This window comes from Ambystoma mexicanum, assembly GCF_040938575.1.
Source record: "Ambystoma mexicanum isolate Mex_15411 chromosome 12 unlocalized genomic scaffold, UKY_AmexF1_1 Mex_chr12_unloc.1, whole genome shotgun sequence".
NCBI classification, from domain to species: Eukaryota; Metazoa; Chordata; class Amphibia; order Caudata; family Ambystomatidae; genus Ambystoma; species Ambystoma mexicanum.
The window spans coordinates 12,638,515-12,660,923 of record NW_027182322.1 but is presented as its reverse complement, the minus strand read 5'-3'; the positions used below and the strand labels follow the sequence as shown (position 1 = coordinate 12,660,923).

General features: G+C 36.0%; 3 non-coding genes across 3 annotated transcripts; all 3 read right to left on the bottom strand.

Annotated features, from left to right (window-relative positions):
* Positions 1–6,041: 6,041 nt before the first annotated feature.
* On the bottom strand, positions 6,042–6,131 carry TRNAR-UCU (transfer RNA arginine (anticodon UCU)). Its single transcript is given in 2 exon segments — positions 6,042–6,077; positions 6,095–6,131. It is a non-coding gene; the product is annotated as a tRNA-Arg (tRNA).
* A 3,739-nt stretch (positions 6,132–9,870) lies between these two features.
* On the bottom strand, positions 9,871–9,960 carry TRNAR-UCU (transfer RNA arginine (anticodon UCU)). The gene is given in 2 exon segments: positions 9,871–9,906; positions 9,924–9,960. It is a non-coding gene; the product is annotated as a tRNA-Arg (tRNA).
* A 7,574-nt stretch (positions 9,961–17,534) lies between these two features.
* TRNAR-UCU (transfer RNA arginine (anticodon UCU)) lies at positions 17,535–17,624 on the bottom strand. Its single transcript is given in 2 exon segments — positions 17,535–17,570; positions 17,588–17,624. It is a non-coding gene; the product is annotated as a tRNA-Arg (tRNA).
* Positions 17,625–22,409: the final 4,785 nt, after the last annotated feature.

Sequence of the window (22,409 nt, the reverse complement as noted above, 5' to 3'; positions counted from 1 at the left end):
AGATGCACATCAACTTGAGTACATTAAGGGATGATCGAAGTTTTGTCAATCCGGTGTTTACTTCACATCATATTATCAAGCCTTCTGGGATACAAGAAAGAATAATTGTTTTCGGAAACATAAAATGTCTGTAGAAGAATCACACTTCTGGGTGAAACCTTGAACTACACCTTTGTTCCTTTAGGGATAAATTCGGAGAATAGGGTATTACAGTATTTTCTTGCCAAGTGAATTGGTTTGGACAACATTTCCATACCTTAATAAAAAAGAACTGGATAAAAAGTGCAGACATACAATTGGTTAACAATACAAAAACACAAAGAGAATATACCATAAATAGCTTTGAAAGAAGATTTTACTTTATATGTCGCTAGAAACAAATGTCTGAGTGTAGGGTGTCGTGTTTTTGGTCTATCTCATTTACAGCTATTATAAAGACAATGTTTCTGAAGGAAGGATACATTAGAAAAGTGCCAAGTTTCTGGTAGTGATGTTGTATTGCTTATGAGCAATATGTTCCTGTTGCAATGGAAGGCAGACTGCTTTTGATTCAGTTGCATGCTGTATTAGATACATAGGTTCAACTTGGGTCAAATACTAAGATTAAAGCATCGGCCAAAAATTAACATTCCTCACATGCATAATGTTCCTTGTTTGAATAAGAAAGTAAAAAATGCGACTCTGGTGGGATTCGAACCCACAAACTTTGAATGACTTTGCCAATTCACTTAGAAGTCCAACGCGCTATCCATTGCACCACAGAGCCAGATGAAAATCAAGTTGCGTACATTAAGGGATGATCGAAGTTTTGTCAATCCAGTGTTTACTTCACATCATATTATCAAGCCTTCTGGGATACAAGAAAGAATAATTGTTTTCTGAAACATAAAATGTCTGTAGAAGAATCACACTTCTGGGTGAAACATTGAACTACACCTTTGTTCCTTTAGGGATACATTCGGAGAATAGGGTATTACAGTATTTTCTTGCAAACTGAATACGTTTGGACAACAATTCCATACCTTAATAAAAAAGAACTGGATAAAAAGTGCAGACATACAATTGGTTAACAATACAAAAACACAAAGAGAATATACCATAAATAGCTTTGAAAGAAGATTTTACTTTATATGTCGCTAGAAACAAATGTCTGAGCGTAGGGTGTCGTGTTTTGGTCTATCTCATTTACAGCTATTATAAAGACAATGTTTCTGAAGGAAGGATACATTAGAAAAGTGCCAAGTTTCTGGTAGTGATGTTGTATTGCTTATGAGCAATATGTTCCTGTTGCAATGGAAGGCAGACTGCTTTTGATTCAGTTGCATGCTGTATTAGATACATAGGTTCAACTTGGGTCAAATACTAAGATTAAAGCATCGGCCAAAAATAAACATTCCTCACATGCACAATGTTCCTTGTTTGAATAAGAAAGTAAAAAATGCAACTCTGGTGGTATTCAAACCCACAACCTTTGAATGACTTTGCCAATTCACTTAGAAGTCCAACGCGCTATCCATTCCGCCACAGATCCAGATGAAAATTAACTTGCGTACATTAAGGGATGATCGAAGTTTTGTCAATCCAGTGTTTACTTCACATCATATTATCAAGCATTCTGGGATACAAGAAAGAATAATTGTTTTCTGAAACATAAAATGTCTGTAGAAGAATCACACTTCTGGCTGAAACCTTGAACTACACCTTTGTTCCTTTAGGGATAAATTCGGAGAATAGGGTATTACTGTATTTTCTTGCAAACTGAATACGTTTGGACAACATTTCCATACCTTAATAAAAAAGAACTGGATAAAAAGTGCAGACATGCAATTGGTTAACAATACAAAAACACAAAGAGAATATACCATAAATAGCTTTGAAAGAAGATTTTACTTTATATGTCGCTAGAAACAAATGTCTGAGTGTAGGGTGTCATGTTTTTGGTCTATCTCATTTACAGCTATTATAAAGACAATGTTTCTGAAGGAAGGATACATTAGGAAAGTGCAAAGTTTCTGGCAGTGATGTTGTATTGCTTATGAGCAATATGTTCCTGTTGCCATGGAAGGCAGACTGCTTTTGATTCAGTTGCATGCTGTATTAGATACATAGGTTCAACTTGGGTGAAATACTAAGATTAAAGCATCGGCCAAAAATAAACATTCCTCACATGCATAATGTTCCTTATTTGAATAAGAAAGTAAAAAATGCGACTCTGGTTGGATTCTAACCCACAACCTTTGAATGACTTTGCCAATTCACTTAGAAGTCCAACGCGCTATCCATTGCGCCACAGAGCCAGATAAAAATCCACTTGCATACAGTAAGGGATGATCGAAGTTTTGTCAATCCAGTGTTTACTTCACATCACATTATCAAGCCTTCTGGGATACATGAAAGGATGATTGTTTTCTGAAACATTAAATGTCTGTAGCAAGAATCACAGTTCGGGGTGAAACCTTGAACTGCACCTTTGTTCCTTTAGGGATAAATTCGGAGAATAGGGTATTACTGTATTTTCTTGCAAACTGAATACGTTTGGACAACATTTCCATACCTTAATAAAAAAGAACTGGATAAAAAGTGCAGACATGCAATTGGTTAACAATACAAAAACACAAAGAGAATATACCATAAATAGCTTTGAAAGAAGATTTTACTTTATATGTCGCTAGAAACAAATGTCTGAGTGTAGGGTGTCATGTTTTTGGTCTATCTCATTTACAGCTATTATAAAGACAATGTTTCTGAAGGAAGGATACATTAGGAAAGTGCAAAGTTTCTGGCAGTGATGTTGTATTGCTTATGAGCAATATGTTCCTGTTGCCATGGAAGGCAGACTGCTTTTGATTCAGTTGCATGCTGTATTAGATACATAGGTTCAACTTGGGTGAAATACTAAGATTAAAGCATCGGCCAAAAATAAACATTCCTCACATGCATAATGTTCCTTATTTGAATAAGAAAGTAAAAAATGCGACTCTGGTTGGATTCGAACCCACAACCTTTGAATGACTTTGCCAATTCACTTAGAAGTCCAACTCGCTATCCATTGCGCCACAGAGCCAGATGAAAATCCACTTGCATACAGTAAGGGATGATCGAAGTTTTGTCAATCCAGTGTTTACTTCACATCACATTATCAAGCCTTCTGGGATACATGAAAGAATGATTGTTTTCTGAAACATTAAATGTCTGTAGCAAGAATCACAGTTCGGGGTGAAACCTTGAACTGCACCTTTGTTCGCTTGGGGAGAAATTCAGAGAATAGGGTATTACAGTATTTTCTTGCCAAGTGAATTGGTTTGGACAACAATTTCATACCTTAATAAAAAAGAACTGGATAAAAAGTGCAGACATACAATTGGTTAACAATACAAAAACACAAAGAGAATATACCATAAATAGCTTTGAAAGAAGATTTTACTTTATATGTCGCTAGAAACAAATGTCTGAGTGTAGGGTGTCGTGTTTTTGGTCTATCTCATTTACAGCTATTATAAAGACAATGTTTCTGAAGGAAGGATACATTAGGAAAGTGCAAAGTTTCTGGCAGTGATGTTGTATTGCTTATGAGCAATATGTTCCTGTTGCCATGGAAGGCAGACTGCTTTTGATTCAGTTGCATGCTGTATTAGATACATAGGTTCAACTTGGGTGAAATACTAAGATTAAAGCATCGGCCAAAAATAAACATTCCTCACATGCATAATGTTCCTTATTTGAATAAGAAAGTAAAAAATGTGACTCTGGTTGGATTCTAACCCACAACCTTTGAATGACTTTGCCAATTCACTTAGAAGTCCAACGCGCTATCCATTGCGCCACAGAGCCAGATGAAAATCCACTTGCATACAGTAAGGGATGATCGAAGTTTTGTCAATCCAGTGTTTACTTCACATCACATTATCAAGCCTTCTGGGATACATGAAAGGATGATTGTTTTCTGAAACATTAAATGTCTGTAGCAAGAATCACAGTTCGGGGTGAAACCTTGAACTGCACCTTTGTTCCTTTAGGGATAAATTCGGAGAATAGGGTATTACTGTATTTTCTTGCAAACTGAATACGTTTGGACAACATTTCCATACCTTAATAAAAAAGAACTGGATAAAAAGTGCAGACATGCAATTGGTTAACAATACAAAAACACAAAGAGAATATACCATAAATAGCTTTGAAAGAAGATTTTACTTTATATGTCGCTAGAAACAAATGTCTGAGTGTAGGGTGTCGTGTTTTTGGTCTATCTCATTTACAGCTATTATAAAGACAATGTTTCTGAAGGAAGGATACATTAGGAAAGTGCAAAGTTTCTGGCAGTGATGTTGTATTGCTTATGAGCAATATGTTCCTGTTGCCATGGAAGGCAGACTGCTTTTGATTCAGTTGCATGCTGTATTAGATACATAGGTTCAACTTGGGTGAAATACTAAGATTAAAGCATCGGCCAAAAATAAACATTCCTCACATGCATAATGTTCCTTATTTGAATAAGAAAGTAAAAAATGCGACTCTGGTTGGATTCGAACCCACAACCTTTGAATGACTTTGCCAATTCACTTAGAAGTCCAACGCGCTATCCATTGCGCCACAGAGCCAGATGAAAATCCACTTGCATACAGTAAGGGATGATCGAAGTTTTGTCAATCCAGTGTTTACTTCACATCACATTATCAAGCCTTCTGGGATACATGAAAGAATGATTGTTTTCTGAAACATTAAATGTCTGTAGCAAGAATCACAGTTCGGGGTGAAACCTTGAACTGCACCTTTGTTCGCTTGGGGAGAAATTCAGAGAATAGGGTATTACAGTATTTTCTTGCCAAGTGAATTGGTTTGGACAACAATTTCATACCTTAATAAAAAAGAACTGGATAAAAAGTGCAGACATACAATTGGTTAACAATACAAAAACACAAAGAGAATATACCATAAATAGCTTTGAAAGAAGATTTTACTTTATATGTCGCTAGAAACAAATGTCTGAGTGTAGGGTGTCGTGTTTTTGGTCTATCTCATTTACAGCTATTATAAAGACAATGTTTCTGAAGGAAGGATACATTAGGAAAGTGCAAAGTTTCTGGCAGTGATGTTGTATTGCTTATGAGCAATATGTTCCTGTTGCAATGGAAGGCAGACTGCTTTTGATTCAGTTGCATGCTGTATTAGATACATAGGTTCAACTTGGGTCAAATACTAAGATTAAAGCATCGGCCAAAAATAAACATTCCTCACATGCATAATGTTCCTTGTTTGAATTAGAAAGTAAAAAATGCGATTCTGGTGGGATTCGAACCCACAACCTTTGAATGATTTTGCCAATTCACTTAGAAGTCCAACGCGCTATCCATTGCGCCACAAAGCCAGACAAAAATCAACTTGCGTAAATTAAGGGATGATCGAAGTTTTGTCAATCCAGTGTTTACTTCACATCATATTATCAAGCCTTCTGGGATACAAGAAAGAATAATTGTTTTCTCAAACATAAAATGTCTGTAGAAGAATCACACTTCTGGGTGAAACCTTGAACTACACCTTTGTTCCTTTAGGGATAAATTCGGAGAATAGGGTATTACTGTATTTTCTTGCAAACTGAATACGTTTGGACAACAATTTCATACCTTAATAGAAAAGAACTGGATAAAAAGTGCAGCCATACAATTGGTTAACAATACAAAAACACAAAGAGAATATACCATAAATAGCTTTGAAAGAAGATTTTACTTTATATGTCGCTAGAAACAAATGTCTGAGTGTAGGGTGTCGTGTTTTTGGTCTATCTCATTTACAGCTATTATAAAGACAATGTTTCTGAAGGAAGGATACATTAGGAAAGTGCAAAGTTTCTGGCAGTGATGTTGTATTGCTTATGAGCAATATGTTCCTGTTGCAATGGAAGGCAGACTGCTTTTGATTCAGTTGCATGCTGTATTAGATACATAGGTTCAACTTGGGTCAAATACTAAGATTAAAGCATCGGCCAAAAATAAACATTCCTCACATGCATAATGTTCCTTGTTTGAATAAGAAAGTAAAAAATGCGACTCTGGTGGGATTCGAACCCACAACCTTTGAATGACTTTGCCAATTCACTTAGAAGTCCAACGCGCTATCCATTGCGCCACAGAGCCAGATGCACATCAACTTGAGTACATTAAGGGATGATCGAAGTTTTGTCAATCCGGTGTTTACTTCACATCATATTATCAAGCCTTCTGGGATACAAGAAAGAATAATTGTTTTCGGAAACATAAAATGTCTGTAGAAGAATCACACTTCTGGGTGAAACCTTGAACTACACCTTTGTTCCTTTAGGGATAAATTCGGAGAATAGGGTATTACAGTATTTTCTTGCCAAGTGAATTGGTTTGGACAACATTTCCATACCTTAATAAAAAAGAACTGGATAAAAAGTGCAGACATACAATTGGTTAACAATACAAAAACACAAAGAGAATATACCATAAATAGCTTTGAAAGAAGATTTTACTTTATATGTCGCTAGAAACAAATGTCTGAGCGTAGGGTGTCGTGTTTTGGTCTATCTCATTTACAGCTATTATAAAGACAATGTTTCTGAAGGAAGGATACATTAGAAAAGTGCCAAGTTTCTGGTAGTGATGTTGTATTGCTTATGAGCAATATGTTCCTGTTGCAATGGAAGGCAGACTGCTTTTGATTCAGTTGCATGCTGTATTAGATACATAGGTTCAACTTGGGTCAAATACTAAGATTAAAGCATCGGCCAAAAATTAACATTCCTCACATGCATAATGTTCCTTGTTTGAATAAGAAAGTAAAAAATGCGACTCTGGTGGGATTCGAACCCACAAACTTTGAATGACTTTGCCAATTCACTTAGAAGTCCAACGCGCTATCCATTGCACCACAGAGCCAGATGAAAATCAAGTTGCGTACATTAAGGGATGATCGAAGTTTTGTCAATCCAGTGTTTACTTCACATCATATTATCAAGCCTTCTGGGATACAAGAAAGAATAATTGTTTTCTGAAACATAAAATGTCTGTAGAAGAATCACACTTCTGGGTGAAACATTGAACTACACCTTTGTTCCTTTAGGGATACATTCGGAGAATAGGGTATTACAGTATTTTCTTGCAAACTGAATACGTTTGGACAACAATTCCATACCTTAATAAAAAAGAACTGGATAAAAAGTGCAGACATACAATTGGTTAACAATACAAAAACACAAAGAGAATATACCATAAATAGCTTTGAAAGAAGATTTTACTTTATATGTCGCTAGAAACAAATGTCTGAGCGTAGGGTGTCGTGTTTTGGTCTATCTCATTTACAGCTATTATAAAGACAATGTTTCTGAAGGAAGGATACATTAGAAAAGTGCCAAGTTTCTGGTAGTGATGTTGTATTGCTTATGAGCAATATGTTCCTGTTGCAATGGAAGGCAGACTGCTTTTGATTCAGTTGCATGCTGTATTAGATACATAGGTTCAACTTGGGTCAAATACTAAGATTAAAGCATCGGCCAAAAATAAACATTCCTCACATGCACAATGTTCCTTGTTTGAATAAGAAAGTAAAAAATGCAACTCTGGTGGTATTCAAACCCACAACCTTTGAATGACTTTGCCAATTCACTTAGAAGTCCAACGCGCTATCCATTCCGCCACAGATCCAGATGAAAATTAACTTGCGTACATTAAGGGATGATCGAAGTTTTGTCAATCCAGTGTTTACTTCACATCATATTATCAAGCATTCTGGGATACAAGAAAGAATAATTGTTTTCTGAAACATAAAATGTCTGTAGAAGAATCACACTTCTGGCTGAAACCTTGAACTACACCTTTGTTCCTTTAGGGATAAATTCGGAGAATAGGGTATTACTGTATTTTCTTGCAAACTGAATACGTTTGGACAACATTTCCATACCTTAATAAAAAAGAACTGGATAAAAAGTGCAGACATGCAATTGGTTAACAATACAAAAACACAAAGAGAATATACCATAAATAGCTTTGAAAGAAGATTTTACTTTATATGTCGCTAGAAACAAATGTCTGAGTGTAGGGTGTCATGTTTTTGGTCTATCTCATTTACAGCTATTATAAAGACAATGTTTCTGAAGGAAGGATACATTAGGAAAGTGCAAAGTTTCTGGCAGTGATGTTGTATTGCTTATGAGCAATATGTTCCTGTTGCCATGGAAGGCAGACTGCTTTTGATTCAGTTGCATGCTGTATTAGATACATAGGTTCAACTTGGGTGAAATACTAAGATTAAAGCATCGGCCAAAAATAAACATTCCTCACATGCATAATGTTCCTTATTTGAATAAGAAAGTAAAAAATGCGACTCTGGTTGGATTCGAACCCACAACCTTTGAATGACTTTGCCAATTCACTTAGAAGTCCAACGCGCTATCCATTGCGCCACAGAGCCAGATGAAAATCCACTTGCATACAGTAAGGGATGATCGAAGTTTTGTCAATCCAGTGTTTACTTCACATCACATTATCAAGCCTTCTGGGATACATGAAAGAATGATTGTTTTCTGAAACATTAAATGTCTGTAGCAAGAATCACAGTTCGGGGTGAAACCTTGAACTGCACCTTTGTTCGCTTGGGGAGAAATTCAGAGAATAGGGTATTACAGTATTGTCTTGCCAAGTGAATTGGTTTGGACAACAATTTCATACCTTAATAAAAAAGAACTGGATAAAAAGTGCAGACATACAATTGGTTAACAATACAAAAACACAAAGAGAATATACCATAAATAGCTTTGAAAGAAGATTTTACTTTATATGTCGCTAGAAACAAATGTCTGAGTGTAGGGTGTCGTGTTTTTGGTCTATCTCATTTACAGCTATTATAAAGACAATGTTTCTGAAGGAAGGATACATTAGGAAAGTGCAAAGTTTCTGGCAGTGATGTTGTATTGCTTATGAGCAATATGTTCCTGTTGCAATGGAAGGCAGACTGCTTTTGATTCAGTTGCATGCTGTATTAGATACATAGGTTCAACTTGGGTCAAATACTAAGATTAAAGCATCGGCCAAAAATAAACATTCCTCACATGCATAATGTTCCTTGTTTGAATTAGAAAGTAAAAAATGCGATTCTGGTGGGATTCGAACCCACAACCTTTGAATGATTTTGCCAATTCACTTAGAAGTCCAACGCGCTATCCATTGCGCCACAAAGCCAGACAAAAATCAACTTGCGTAAATTAAGGGATGATCGAAGTTTTGTCAATCCAGTGTTTACTTCACATCATATTATCAAGCCTTCTGGGATACAAGAAAGAATAATTGTTTTCTGAAACATAAAATGTCTGTAGAAGAATCACACTTCTGGGTGAAACCTTGAACTACACCTTTGTTCCTTTAGGGATAAATTCGGAGAATAGGGTATTACTGTATTTTCTTGCAAACTGAATACGTTTGGACAACAATTTCATACCTTAATAGAAAAGAACTGGATAAAAAGTGCAGCCATACAATTGGTTAACAATACAAAAACACAAAGAGAATATACCATAAATAGCTTTGAAAGAAGATTTTACTTTATATGTCGCTAGAAACAAATGTCTGAGTGTAGGGTGTCGTGTTTTTGGTCTATCTCATTTACAGCTATTATAAAGACAATGTTTCTGAAGGAAGGATACATTAGGAAAGTGCAAAGTTTCTGGCAGTGATGTTGTATTGCTTATGAGCAATATGTTCCTGTTGCAATGGAAGGCAGACTGCTTTTGATTCAGTTGCATGCTGTATTAGATACATAGGTTCAACTTGGGTCAAATACTAAGATTAAAGCATCGGCCAAAAATAAACATTCCTCACATGCATAATGTTCCTTGTTTGAATAAGAAAGTAAAAAATGCGACTCTGGTGGGATTCGAACCCACAACCTTTGAATGACTTTGCCAATTCACTTAGAAGTCCAACGCGCTATCCATTGCGCCACAGAGCCAGATGCACATCAACTTGAGTACATTAAGGGATGATCGAAGTTTTGTCAATCCGGTGTTTACTTCACATCATATTATCAAGCCTTCTGGGATACAAGAAAGAATAATTGTTTTCGGAAACATAAAATGTCTGTAGAAGAATCACACTTCTGGGTGAAACCTTGAACTACACCTTTGTTCCTTTAGGGATAAATTCGGAGAATAGGGTATTACAGTATTTTCTTGCCAAGTGAATTGGTTTGGACAACATTTCCATACCTTAATAAAAAAGAACTGGATAAAAAGTGCAGACATACAATTGGTTAACAATACAAAAACACAAAGAGAATATACCATAAATAGCTTTGAAAGAAGATTTTACTTTATATGTCGCTAGAAACAAATGTCTGAGCGTAGGGTGTCGTGTTTTGGTCTATCTCATTTACAGCTATTATAAAGACAATGTTTCTGAAGGAAGGATACATTAGAAAAGTGCCAAGTTTCTGGTAGTGATGTTGTATTGCTTATGAGCAATATGTTCCTGTTGCAATGGAAGGCAGACTGCTTTTGATTCAGTTGCATGCTGTATTAGATACATAGGTTCAACTTGGGTCAAATACTAAGATTAAAGCATCGGCCAAAAATTAACATTCCTCACATGCATAATGTTCCTTGTTTGAATAAGAAAGTAAAAAATGCGACTCTGGTGGGATTCGAACCCACAAACTTTGAATGACTTTGCCAATTCACTTAGAAGTCCAACGCGCTATCCATTGCACCACAGAGCCAGATGAAAATCAAGTTGCGTACATTAAGGGATGATCGAAGTTTTGTCAATCCAGTGTTTACTTCACATCATATTATCAAGCCTTCTGGGATACAAGAAAGAATAATTGTTTTCTGAAACATAAAATGTCTGTAGAAGAATCACACTTCTGGGTGAAACATTGAACTACACCTTTGTTCCTTTAGGGATACATTCGGAGAATAGGGTATTACAGTATTTTCTTGCAAACTGAATACGTTTGGACAACAATTCCATACCTTAATAAAAAAGAACTGGATAAAAAGTGCAGACATACAATTGGTTAACAATACAAAAACACAAAGCGAATATACCATAAATAGCTTTGAAAGAAGATTTTACTTTATATGTCGCTAGAAACAAATGTCTGAGCGTAGGGTGTCGTGTTTTGGTCTATCTCATTTACAGCTATTATAAAGACAATGTTTCTGAAGGAAGGATACATTAGAAAAGTGCCAAGTTTCTGGTAGTGATGTTGTATTGCTTATGAGCAATATGTTCCTGTTGCAATGGAAGGCAGACTGCTTTTGATTCAGTTGCATGCTGTATTAGATACATAGGTTCAACTTGGGTCAAATACTAAGATTAAAGCATCGGCCAAAAATAAACATTCCTCACATGCACAATGTTCCTTGTTTGAATAAGAAAGTAAAAAATGCAACTCTGGTGGTATTCAAACCCACAACCTTTGAATGACTTTGCCAATTCACTTAGAAGTCCAACGCGCTATCCATTCCGCCACAGATCCAGATGAAAATTAACTTGCGTACATTAAGGGATGATCGAAGTTTTGTCAATCCAGTGTTTACTTCACATCATATTATCAAGCATTCTGGGATACAAGAAAGAATAATTGTTTTCTGAAACATAAAATGTCTGTAGAAGAATCACACTTCTGGCTGAAACCTTGAACTACACCTTTGTTCCTTTAGGGATAAATTCGGAGAATAGGGTATTACTGTATTTTCTTGCAAACTGAATACGTTTGGACAACATTTCCATACCTTAATAAAAAAGAACTGGATAAAAAGTGCAGACATGCAATTGGTTAACAATACAAAAACACAAAGAGAATATACCATAAATAGCTTTGAAAGAAGATTTTACTTTATATGTCGCTAGAAACAAATGTCTGAGTGTAGGGTGTCATGTTTTTGGTCTATCTCATTTACAGCTATTATAAAGACAATGTTTCTGAAGGAAGGATACATTAGGAAAGTGCAAAGTTTCTGGCAGTGATGTTGTATTGCTTATGAGCAATATGTTCCTGTTGCCATGGAAGGCAGACTGCTTTTGATTCAGTTGCATGCTGTATTAGATACATAGGTTCAACTTGGGTGAAATACTAAGATTAAAGCATCGGCCAAAAATAAACATTCCTCACATGCATAATGTTCCTTATTTGAATAAGAAAGTAAAAAATGCGACTCTGGTTGGATTCTAACCCACAACCTTTGAATGACTTTGCCAATTCACTTAGAAGTCCAACGCGCTATCCATTGCGCCACAGAGCCAGATAAAAATCCACTTGCATACAGTAAGGGATGATCGAAGTTTTGTCAATCCAGTGTTTACTTCACATCACATTATCAAGCCTTCTGGGATACATGAAAGGATGATTGTTTTCTGAAACATTAAATGTCTGTAGCAAGAATCACAGTTCGGGGTGAAACCTTGAACTGCACCTTTGTTCCTTTAGGGATAAATTCGGAGAATAGGGTATTACTGTATTTTCTTGCAAACTGAATACGTTTGGACAACATTTCCATACCTTAATAAAAAAGAACTGGATAAAAAGTGCAGACATGCAATTGGTTAACAATACAAAAACACAAAGAGAATATACCATAAATAGCTTTGAAAGAAGATTTTACTTTATATGTCGCTAGAAACAAATGTCTGAGTGTAGGGTGTCATGTTTTTGGTCTATCTCATTTACAGCTATTATAAAGACAATGTTTCTGAAGGAAGGATACATTAGGAAAGTGCAAAGTTTCTGGCAGTGATGTTGTATTGCTTATGAGCAATATGTTCCTGTTGCCATGGAAGGCAGACTGCTTTTGATTCAGTTGCATGCTGTATTAGATACATAGGTTCAACTTGGGTGAAATACTAAGATTAAAGCATCGGCCAAAAATAAACATTCCTCACATGCATAATGTTCCTTATTTGAATAAGAAAGTAAAAAATGCGACTCTGGTTGGATTCGAACCCACAACCTTTGAATGACTTTGCCAATTCACTTAGAAGTCCAACTCGCTATCCATTGCGCCACAGAGCCAGATGAAAATCCACTTGCATACAGTAAGGGATGATCGAAGTTTTGTCAATCCAGTGTTTACTTCACATCACATTATCAAGCCTTCTGGGATACATGAAAGAATGATTGTTTTCTGAAACATTAAATGTCTGTAGCAAGAATCACAGTTCGGGGTGAAACCTTGAACTGCACCTTTGTTCGCTTGGGGAGAAATTCAGAGAATAGGGTATTACAGTATTTTCTTGCCAAGTGAATTGGTTTGGACAACAATTTCATACCTTAATAAAAAAGAACTGGATAAAAAGTGCAGACATACAATTGGTTAACAATACAAAAACACAAAGAGAATATACCATAAATAGCTTTGAAAGAAGATTTTACTTTATATGTCGCTAGAAACAAATGTCTGAGTGTAGGGTGTCGTGTTTTTGGTCTATCTCATTTACAGCTATTATAAAGACAATGTTTCTGAAGGAAGGATACATTAGGAAAGTGCAAAGTTTCTGGCAGTGATGTTGTATTGCTTATGAGCAATATGTTCCTGTTGCCATGGAAGGCAGACTGCTTTTGATTCAGTTGCATGCTGTATTAGATACATAGGTTCAACTTGGGTGAAATACTAAGATTAAAGCATCGGCCAAAAATAAACATTCCTCACATGCATAATGTTCCTTATTTGAATAAGAAAGTAAAAAATGTGACTCTGGTTGGATTCTAACCCACAACCTTTGAATGACTTTGCCAATTCACTTAGAAGTCCAACGCGCTATCCATTGCGCCACAGAGCCAGATGAAAATCCACTTGCATACAGTAAGGGATGATCGAAGTTTTGTCAATCCAGTGTTTACTTCACATCACATTATCAAGCCTTCTGGGATACATGAAAGGATGATTGTTTTCTGAAACATTAAATGTCTGTAGCAAGAATCACAGTTCGGGGTGAAACCTTGAACTGCACCTTTGTTCCTTTAGGGATAAATTCGGAGAATAGGGTATTACTGTATTTTCTTGCAAACTGAATACGTTTGGACAACATTTCCATACCTTAATAAAAAAGAACTGGATAAAAAGTGCAGACATGCAATTGGTTAACAATACAAAAACACAAAGAGAATATACCATAAATAGCTTTGAAAGAAGATTTTACTTTATATGTCGCTAGAAACAAATGTCTGAGTGTAGGGTGTCGTGTTTTTGGTCTATCTCATTTACAGCTATTATAAAGACAATGTTTCTGAAGGAAGGATACATTAGGAAAGTGCAAAGTTTCTGGCAGTGATGTTGTATTGCTTATGAGCAATATGTTCCTGTTGCCATGGAAGGCAGACTGCTTTTGATTCAGTTGCATGCTGTATTAGATACATAGGTTCAACTTGGGTGAAATACTAAGATTAAAGCATCGGCCAAAAATAAACATTCCTCACATGCATAATGTTCCTTATTTGAATAAGAAAGTAAAAAATGCGACTCTGGTTGGATTCGAACCCACAACCTTTGAATGACTTTGCCAATTCACTTAGAAGTCCAACGCGCTATCCATTGCGCCACAGAGCCAGATGAAAATCCACTTGCATACAGTAAGGGATGATCGAAGTTTTGTCAATCCAGTGTTTACTTCACATCACATTATCAAGCCTTCTGGGATACATGAAAGAATGATTGTTTTCTGAAACATTAAATGTCTGTAGCAAGAATCACAGTTCGGGGTGAAACCTTGAACTGCACCTTTGTTCGCTTGGGGAGAAATTCAGAGAATAGGGTATTACAGTATTTTCTTGCCAAGTGAATTGGTTTGGACAACAATTTCATACCTTAATAAAAAAGAACTGGATAAAAAGTGCAGACATACAATTGGTTAACAATACAAAAACACAAAGAGAATATACCATAAATAGCTTTGAAAGAAGATTTTACTTTATATGTCGCTAGAAACAAATGTCTGAGTGTAGGGTGTCGTGTTTTTGGTCTATCTCATTTACAGCTATTATAAAGACAATGTTTCTGAAGGAAGGATACATTAGGAAAGTGCAAAGTTTCTGGCAGTGATGTTGTATTGCTTATGAGCAATATGTTCCTGTTGCAATGGAAGGCAGACTGCTTTTGATTCAGTTGCATGCTGTATTAGATACATAGGTTCAACTTGGGTCAAATACTAAGATTAAAGCATCGGCCAAAAATAAACATTCCTCACATGCATAATGTTCCTTGTTTGAATTAGAAAGTAAAAAATGCGATTCTGGTGGGATTCGAACCCACAACCTTTGAATGACTTTGCCAATTCACTTAGAAGTCCAACGCGCTATCCATTGCGCCACAGAGCCAGATGAAAATCCACTTGCATACAGTAAGGGATGATCGAAGTTTTGTCAATCCAGTGTTTACTTCACATCACATTATCAAGCCTTCTGGGATACATGAAAGAATGATTGTTTTCTGAAACATTAAATGTCTGTAGCAAGAATCACAGTTCGGGGTGAAACCTTGAACTGCACCTTTGTTCGCTTGGGGAGAAATTCAGAGAATAGGGTATTACAGTATTTTCTTGCCAAGTGAATTGGTTTGGACAACAATTTCATACCTTAATAAAAAAGAACTGGATAAAAAGTGCAGACATACAATTGGTTAACAATACAAAAACACAAAGAGAATATACCATAAATAGCTTTGAAAGAAGATTTTACTTTATATGTCGCTAGAAACAAATGTCTGAGTGTAGGGTGTCGTGTTTTTGGTCTATCTCATTTACAGCTATTATAAAGACAATGTTTCTGAAGGAAGGATACATTAGGAAAGTGCAAAGTTTCTGGCAGTGATGTTGTATTGCTTATGAGCAATATGTTCCTGTTGCAATGGAAGGCAGACTGCTTTTGATTCAGTTGCATGCTGTATTAGATACATAGGTTCAACTTGGGTCAAATACTAAGATTAAAGCATCGGCCAAAAATAAACATTCCTCACATGCATAATGTTCCTTGTTTGAATTAGAAAGTAAAAAATGCGATTGTGGTGGGATTCGAACCCACAACCTTTGAATGATTTTGCCAATTCACTTAGAAGTCCAACGCGCTATCCATTGCGCCACAGAGCCAGACAAAAATCAACTTGCGTAAATTAAGGGATGATCGAAGTTTTGTCAATCCAGTGTTTACTTCACATCATATTATCAAGCCTTCTGGGATACATGAAAGAATGATTGTTTTCTGAAACATGAAATGTCTGTAGCAAGAATCACACTTCTGTGTGAAACCTTGAACTGCACCTTTGTTCGCTTGGGGAGAAATTCAGAGAATAGGGTATAACAGTATTTTCTTGCCAACTGAATACGTTTGGACAACAATTCCATACCTTAATAAAAAAGAACTGGATAAAAAGTGCAGCCATACAATTGGTTAACAATACAAAAACACAAAGAGAATATACCATAAATAGCTTTGAAAGAAGATTTTACTTTATATGTCGCTAGAAACAAATGTCTGAGTGTAGGGTGTCGTGTTTTTGGTCTATCTCATTTACAGCTATTATAAAGACAATGTTTCTGAAGGAAGGATACATTAGGAAAGTGCAAAGTTTTTGGCAGTGATGTTGTATTCCTTATGAGCAATATGTTCCTGTTGCAATGGAAGGCAGACTGCTTTTGATTCAGTTGCATGCTGTATTAGATACATAGGTTCAACTTGGGTCAAATACTAAGATTAAAGCATCGGCCAAAAATAAACATTCCTCACATGCATAATGTTCCTTGTTTGAATAAGAAAGTAAAAAATGCGACTCTGGTGGGATTCGAACCCGCAACCTTTGAATGACTTTGCCAATTCACTTAGAAGTCCAACGCGCTATCCATTGCGCCACAGAGCCAGATGACAATCAACTTGCGTACATCAGGGGATGATCGAGGTTTTGTCAATCCAGTGTTTACTTCACATCATATTATCAAGCCTTCTGGGATACAAGAAAGAATAATTGTTTTCTGAAACATAAAATGTCTGTAGAAGAATCACACTTCTGGGTGAAACCTTGAACTACACCTTTGTTCCTTTAGGGATAAATTCGGAGAATAGGGTATTACTGTATTTTCTTGCAAACTGAATACGTTTGGACAACAATTCCATACCTTAATAAAAAAGAACTGGATAAAAAGTGCAGCCATACAATTGGTTAACAATACAAAAACACAAAGAGAATATACCATAAATAGCTTTGAAAGAAGATTTTACTTTATATGTCGCTAGAAACAAATGTCTGAGTGTAGGGTGTCGTGTTTTTGGTCTATCTCATTTACAGCTATTATAAAGACAATGTTTCTGAAGGAAGGATACATTAGGAAAGTGCAAAGTTTCTGGCAGTGATGTTGTATTGCTTATGAGCAATATGTTCCTGTTGCAATGGAAGGCAGACTGCTTTTGATTCAGTTGCATGCTGTATTAGATACATAGGTTCAACTTGGGTCAAATACTAAGATTAAAGCATCGGCCAAAAATAAACATTCCTCACATGCATAATGTTCCTTGTTTGAATTAGAAAGTAAAAAATGCGACTCTGGTGGGATTCGAACCCACAACCTTTGAATGACTTTGCCAATTCACTTAGAAGTCCAACGCGCTATCCATTGCGCCACAGAGCCAGATGAAAATTAACTTGCGTACATTAAGGGGTGATCGAAGTTTTGTCAATCCAGTGTTTACTTCACATCATATTATCAAGACTTCTGGGACACATCAAAGAATGATTGTTTTCTGAAACATAAAATGTCTGTAACAAGAATCACACTTCTGTGTGAAACCTTGAACTGCACCTTTGTTCGCTTGGGGAGAAATTCAGAGAATAGGGTATTACAGTATTTTCTTGCCAAGTGAATAGGTTTGGACAACAATTCCATACCTTAATAAAAAAGAACTGGATAAAAAGTGCAGACATACAATTGGTTAACAATACAAAAACACAAATCCAGTCAATCCAGTGTTTACTTCACATCATATTATCAAGCCTTCTGGGATACAAGAAAGAATAATTGTTTTCTGAAACATAAAATGTCTGTAGAAGAATCACACTTCTGGGTGAAACCTTGAACTACACCTTTGTTCCTTTAGGGATAAATTCGGAGAATAGGGTATTACTGTATTTTCTTGCAAACTGAATACGTTTGGACAACAATTCCATACCTTAATAAAAAAGAACTGGATAAAAAGTGCAGCCATACAATTGGTTAACAATACAAAAACACAAAGAGAATATACCATAAATAGCTTTGAAAGAAGATTTTACTTTATATGTCGCTAGAAACAAATGTCTGAGTGTAGGGTGTCGTGTTTTTGGTCTATCTCATTTACAGCTATTATAAAGACAATGTTTCTGAAGGAAGGATACATTAGGAAAGTGCAAAGTTTCTGGCAGTGATGTTGTATTGCTTATGAGCAATATGTTCCTGTTGCAATGGAAGGCAGACTGCTTTTGATTCAGTTGCATGCTGTATTAGATACATAGGTTCAACTTGGGTCAAATACTAAGATTAAAGCATCGGCCAAAAATAAACATTCCTCACATGCATAATGTTCCTTGTTTGAATAAGAAAGTAAAAAATGCAACTCTGGTGGGATTCGAACCCACAACCTTTGAATGACTTTGCAAATTCACTTAGAAGTCCAACGCACTATCCATTGCGCCACAGAGCCAGATAAATATCAACTTGCGTACTAATGATCAAAGTTTTGTCAATCCAGTGTTTACTTCACATCATATTATCAAGCCTTCTGTGATACAAGAAAGAATTATTGTTTTCTGAAACATAAAATGTCTGCAGAAGAATCACACTTCTGGGTGAAACCTTGAACTACACCTTTGTTCCTTTAGGGATAGATTCGGAGAATAGGGTATTACTGTATTTTCTTGCAAACTGAATACGTTTGGACAACAATTTCATACCTTAATAGAAAAGAACTGGATAAAAAGTGCAGCCATAGAATTGGTTAACAATACAAAAACACAAAGAGAATATACCATAAATAGCTTTGAAAGAAGATTTTACTTTATATGTCGCTAGAAACAAATGTCTGAGTGTAGGGTGTCGTGTTTTTGGTCTATCTCATTTACAGCTATTATAAAGACAATGTTTCTGAAGGAAGGATACATTAGGAAAGTGCAAAGTTTCTGGCAGTGATGTTGTATTGCTTATGAGCAATATGTTCCTGTTGCCATGGAAGGCAGACTGCTTTTGATTCAGTTGCATGCTGTATTAGATACATAGGTTCAACTTGGGTGAAATACTAAGATTAAAGCATCGGCCAAAAATAAACATTCCTCACATGCATAATGTTCCTTATTTGAATAAGAAAGTAAAAAATGTGACTCTGGTTGGATTCTAACCCACAACCTTTGAATGACTTTGCCAATTCACTTAGAAGTCCAACGCGCTATCCATTGCGCCACAGAGCCAGATGAAAATCCACTTGCATACAGTAAGGGATGATCGAAGTTTTGTCAATCCAGTGTTTACTTCACATCACATTATCAAGCCTTCTGGGATACATGAAAGAATGATTGTTTTCTGAAACATTAAATGTCTGTAGCAAGAATCACAGTTCGGGGTGAAACCTTGAACTGCACCTTTGTTCGCTTGGGGAGAAATTCAGAGAATAGGGTATTACAGTATTTTCTTGCCAAGTGAATTGGTTTGGACAACAATTTCATACCTTAATAAAAAAGAACTGGATAAAAAGTGCAGACATACAATTGGTTAACAATACAAAAACACAAAGAGAATATACCATAAATAGCTTTGAAAGAAGATTTTACTTTATATGTCGCTAGAAACAAATGTCTGAGTGTAGGGTGTCGTGTTTTTGGTCTATCTCATTTACAGCTATTATAAAGACAATGTTTCTGAAGGAAGGATACATTAGGAAAGTGCAAAGTTTCTGGCAGTGATGTTGTATTGCTTATGAGCAATATGTTCCTGTTGCCATGGAAGGCAGACTGCTTTTGATTCAGTTGCATGCTGTATTAGATACATAGGTTCAACTTGGGTGAAATACTAAGATTAAAGCATCGGCCAAAAATAAACATTCCTCACATGCATAATGTTCCTTATTTGAATAAGAAAGTAAAAAATGTGACTCTGGTTGGATTCTAACCCACAACCTTTGAATGACTTTGCCAATTCACTTAGAAGTCCAACGCGCTATCCATTGCGCCACAGAGCCAGATGAAAATCCACTTGCATACAGTAAGGGATGATCGAAGTTTTGTCAATCCAGTGTTTACTTCACATCACATTATCAAGCCTTCTGGGATACATGAAAGGATGATTGTTTTCTGAAACATTAAATGTCTGTAGCAAGAATCACAGTTCGGGGTGAAACCTTGAACTGCACCTTTGTTCCTTTAGGGATAAATTCGGAGAATAGGGTATTACTGTATTTTCTTGCAAACTGAATACGTTTGGACAACATTTCCATACCTTAATAAAAAAGAACTGGATAAAAAGTGCAGACATGCAATTGGTTAACAATACAAAAACACAAAGAGAATATACCATAAATAGCTTTGAAAGAAGATTTTACTTTATATGTCGCTAGAAACAAATGTCTGAGTGTAGGGTGTCGTGTTTTTGGTCTATCTCATTTACAGCTATTATAAAGACAATGTTTCTGAAGGAAGGATACATTAGGAAAGTGCAAAGTTTCTGGCAGTGATGTTGTATTGCTTATGAGCAATATGTTCCTGTTGCCATGGAAGGCAGACTGCTTTTGATTCAGTTGCATGCTGTATTAGATACATAGGTTCAACTTGGGTGAAATACTAAGATTAAAGCATCGGCCAAAAATAAACATTCCTCACATGCATAATGTTCCTTATTTGAATAAGAAAGTAAAAAATGCGACTCTGGTTGGATTCGAACCCACAACCTTTGAATGACTTTGCCAATTCACTTAGAAGTCCAACGCGCTATCCATTGCGCCACAGAGCCAGATGAAAATCCACTTGCATACAGTAAGGGATGATCGAAGTTTTGTCAATCCAGTGTTTACTTCACATCACATTATCAAGCCTTCTGGGATACATGAAAGAATGATTGTTTTCTGAAACATTAAATGTCTGTAGCAAGAATCACAGTTCGGGGTGAAACCTTGAACTGCACCTTTGTTCGCTTGGGGAGAAATTCAGAGAATAGGGTATTACAGTATTTTCTTGCCAAGTGAATTGGTTTGGACAACAATTTCATACCTTAATAAAAAAGAACTGGATAAAAAGTGCAGACATACAATTGGTTAACAATACAAAAACACAAAGAGAATATACCATAAATAGCTTTGAAAGAAGATTTTACTTTATATGTCGCTAGAAACAAATGTCTGAGTGTAGGGTGTCGTGTTTTTGGTCTATCTCATTTACAGCTATTATAAAGACAATGTTTCTGAAGGAAGGATACATTAGGAAAGTGCAAAGTTTCTGGCAGTGATGTTGTATTGCTTATGAGCAATATGTTCCTGTTGCAATGGAAGGCAGACTGCTTTTGATTCAGTTGCATGCTGTATTAGATACATAGGTTCAACTTGGGTCAAATACTAAGATTAAAGCATCGGCCAAAAATAAACATTCCTCACATGCATAATGTTCCTTGTTTGAATTAGAAAGTAAAAAATGCGATTCTGGTGGGATTCGAACCCACAACCTTTGAATGATTTTGCCAATTCACTTAGAAGTCCAACGCGCTATCCATTGCGCCACAAAGCCAGACAAAAATCAACTTGCGTAAATTAAGGGATGATCGAAGTTTTGTCAATCCAGTGTTTACTTCACATCATATTATCAAGCCTTCTGGGATACAAGAAAGAATAATTGTTTTCTCAAACATAAAATGTCTGTAGAAGAATCACACTTCTGGGTGAAACCTTGAACTACACCTTTGTTCCTTTAGGGATAAATTCGGAGAATAGGGTATTACTGTATTTTCTTGCAAACTGAATACGTTTGGACAACAATTTCATACCTTAATAGAAAAGAACTGGATAAAAAGTGCAGCCATACAATTGGTTAACAATACAAAAACACAAAGAGAATATACCATAAATAGCTTTGAAAGAAGATTTTACTTTATATGTCGCTAGAAACAAATGTCTGAGTGTAGGGTGTCGTGTTTTTGGTCTATCTCATTTACAGCTATTATAAAGACAATGTTTCTGAAGGAAGGATACATTAGGAAAGTGCAAAGTTTCTGGCAGTGATGTTGTATTGCTTATGAGCAATATGTTCCTGTTGCAATGGAAGGCAGACTGCTTTTGATTCAGTTGCATGCTGTATTAGATACATAGGTTCAACTTGGGTCAAATACTAAGATTAAAGCATCGGCCAAAAATAAACATTCCTCACATGCATAATGTTCCTTGTTTGAATAAGAAAGTAAAAAATG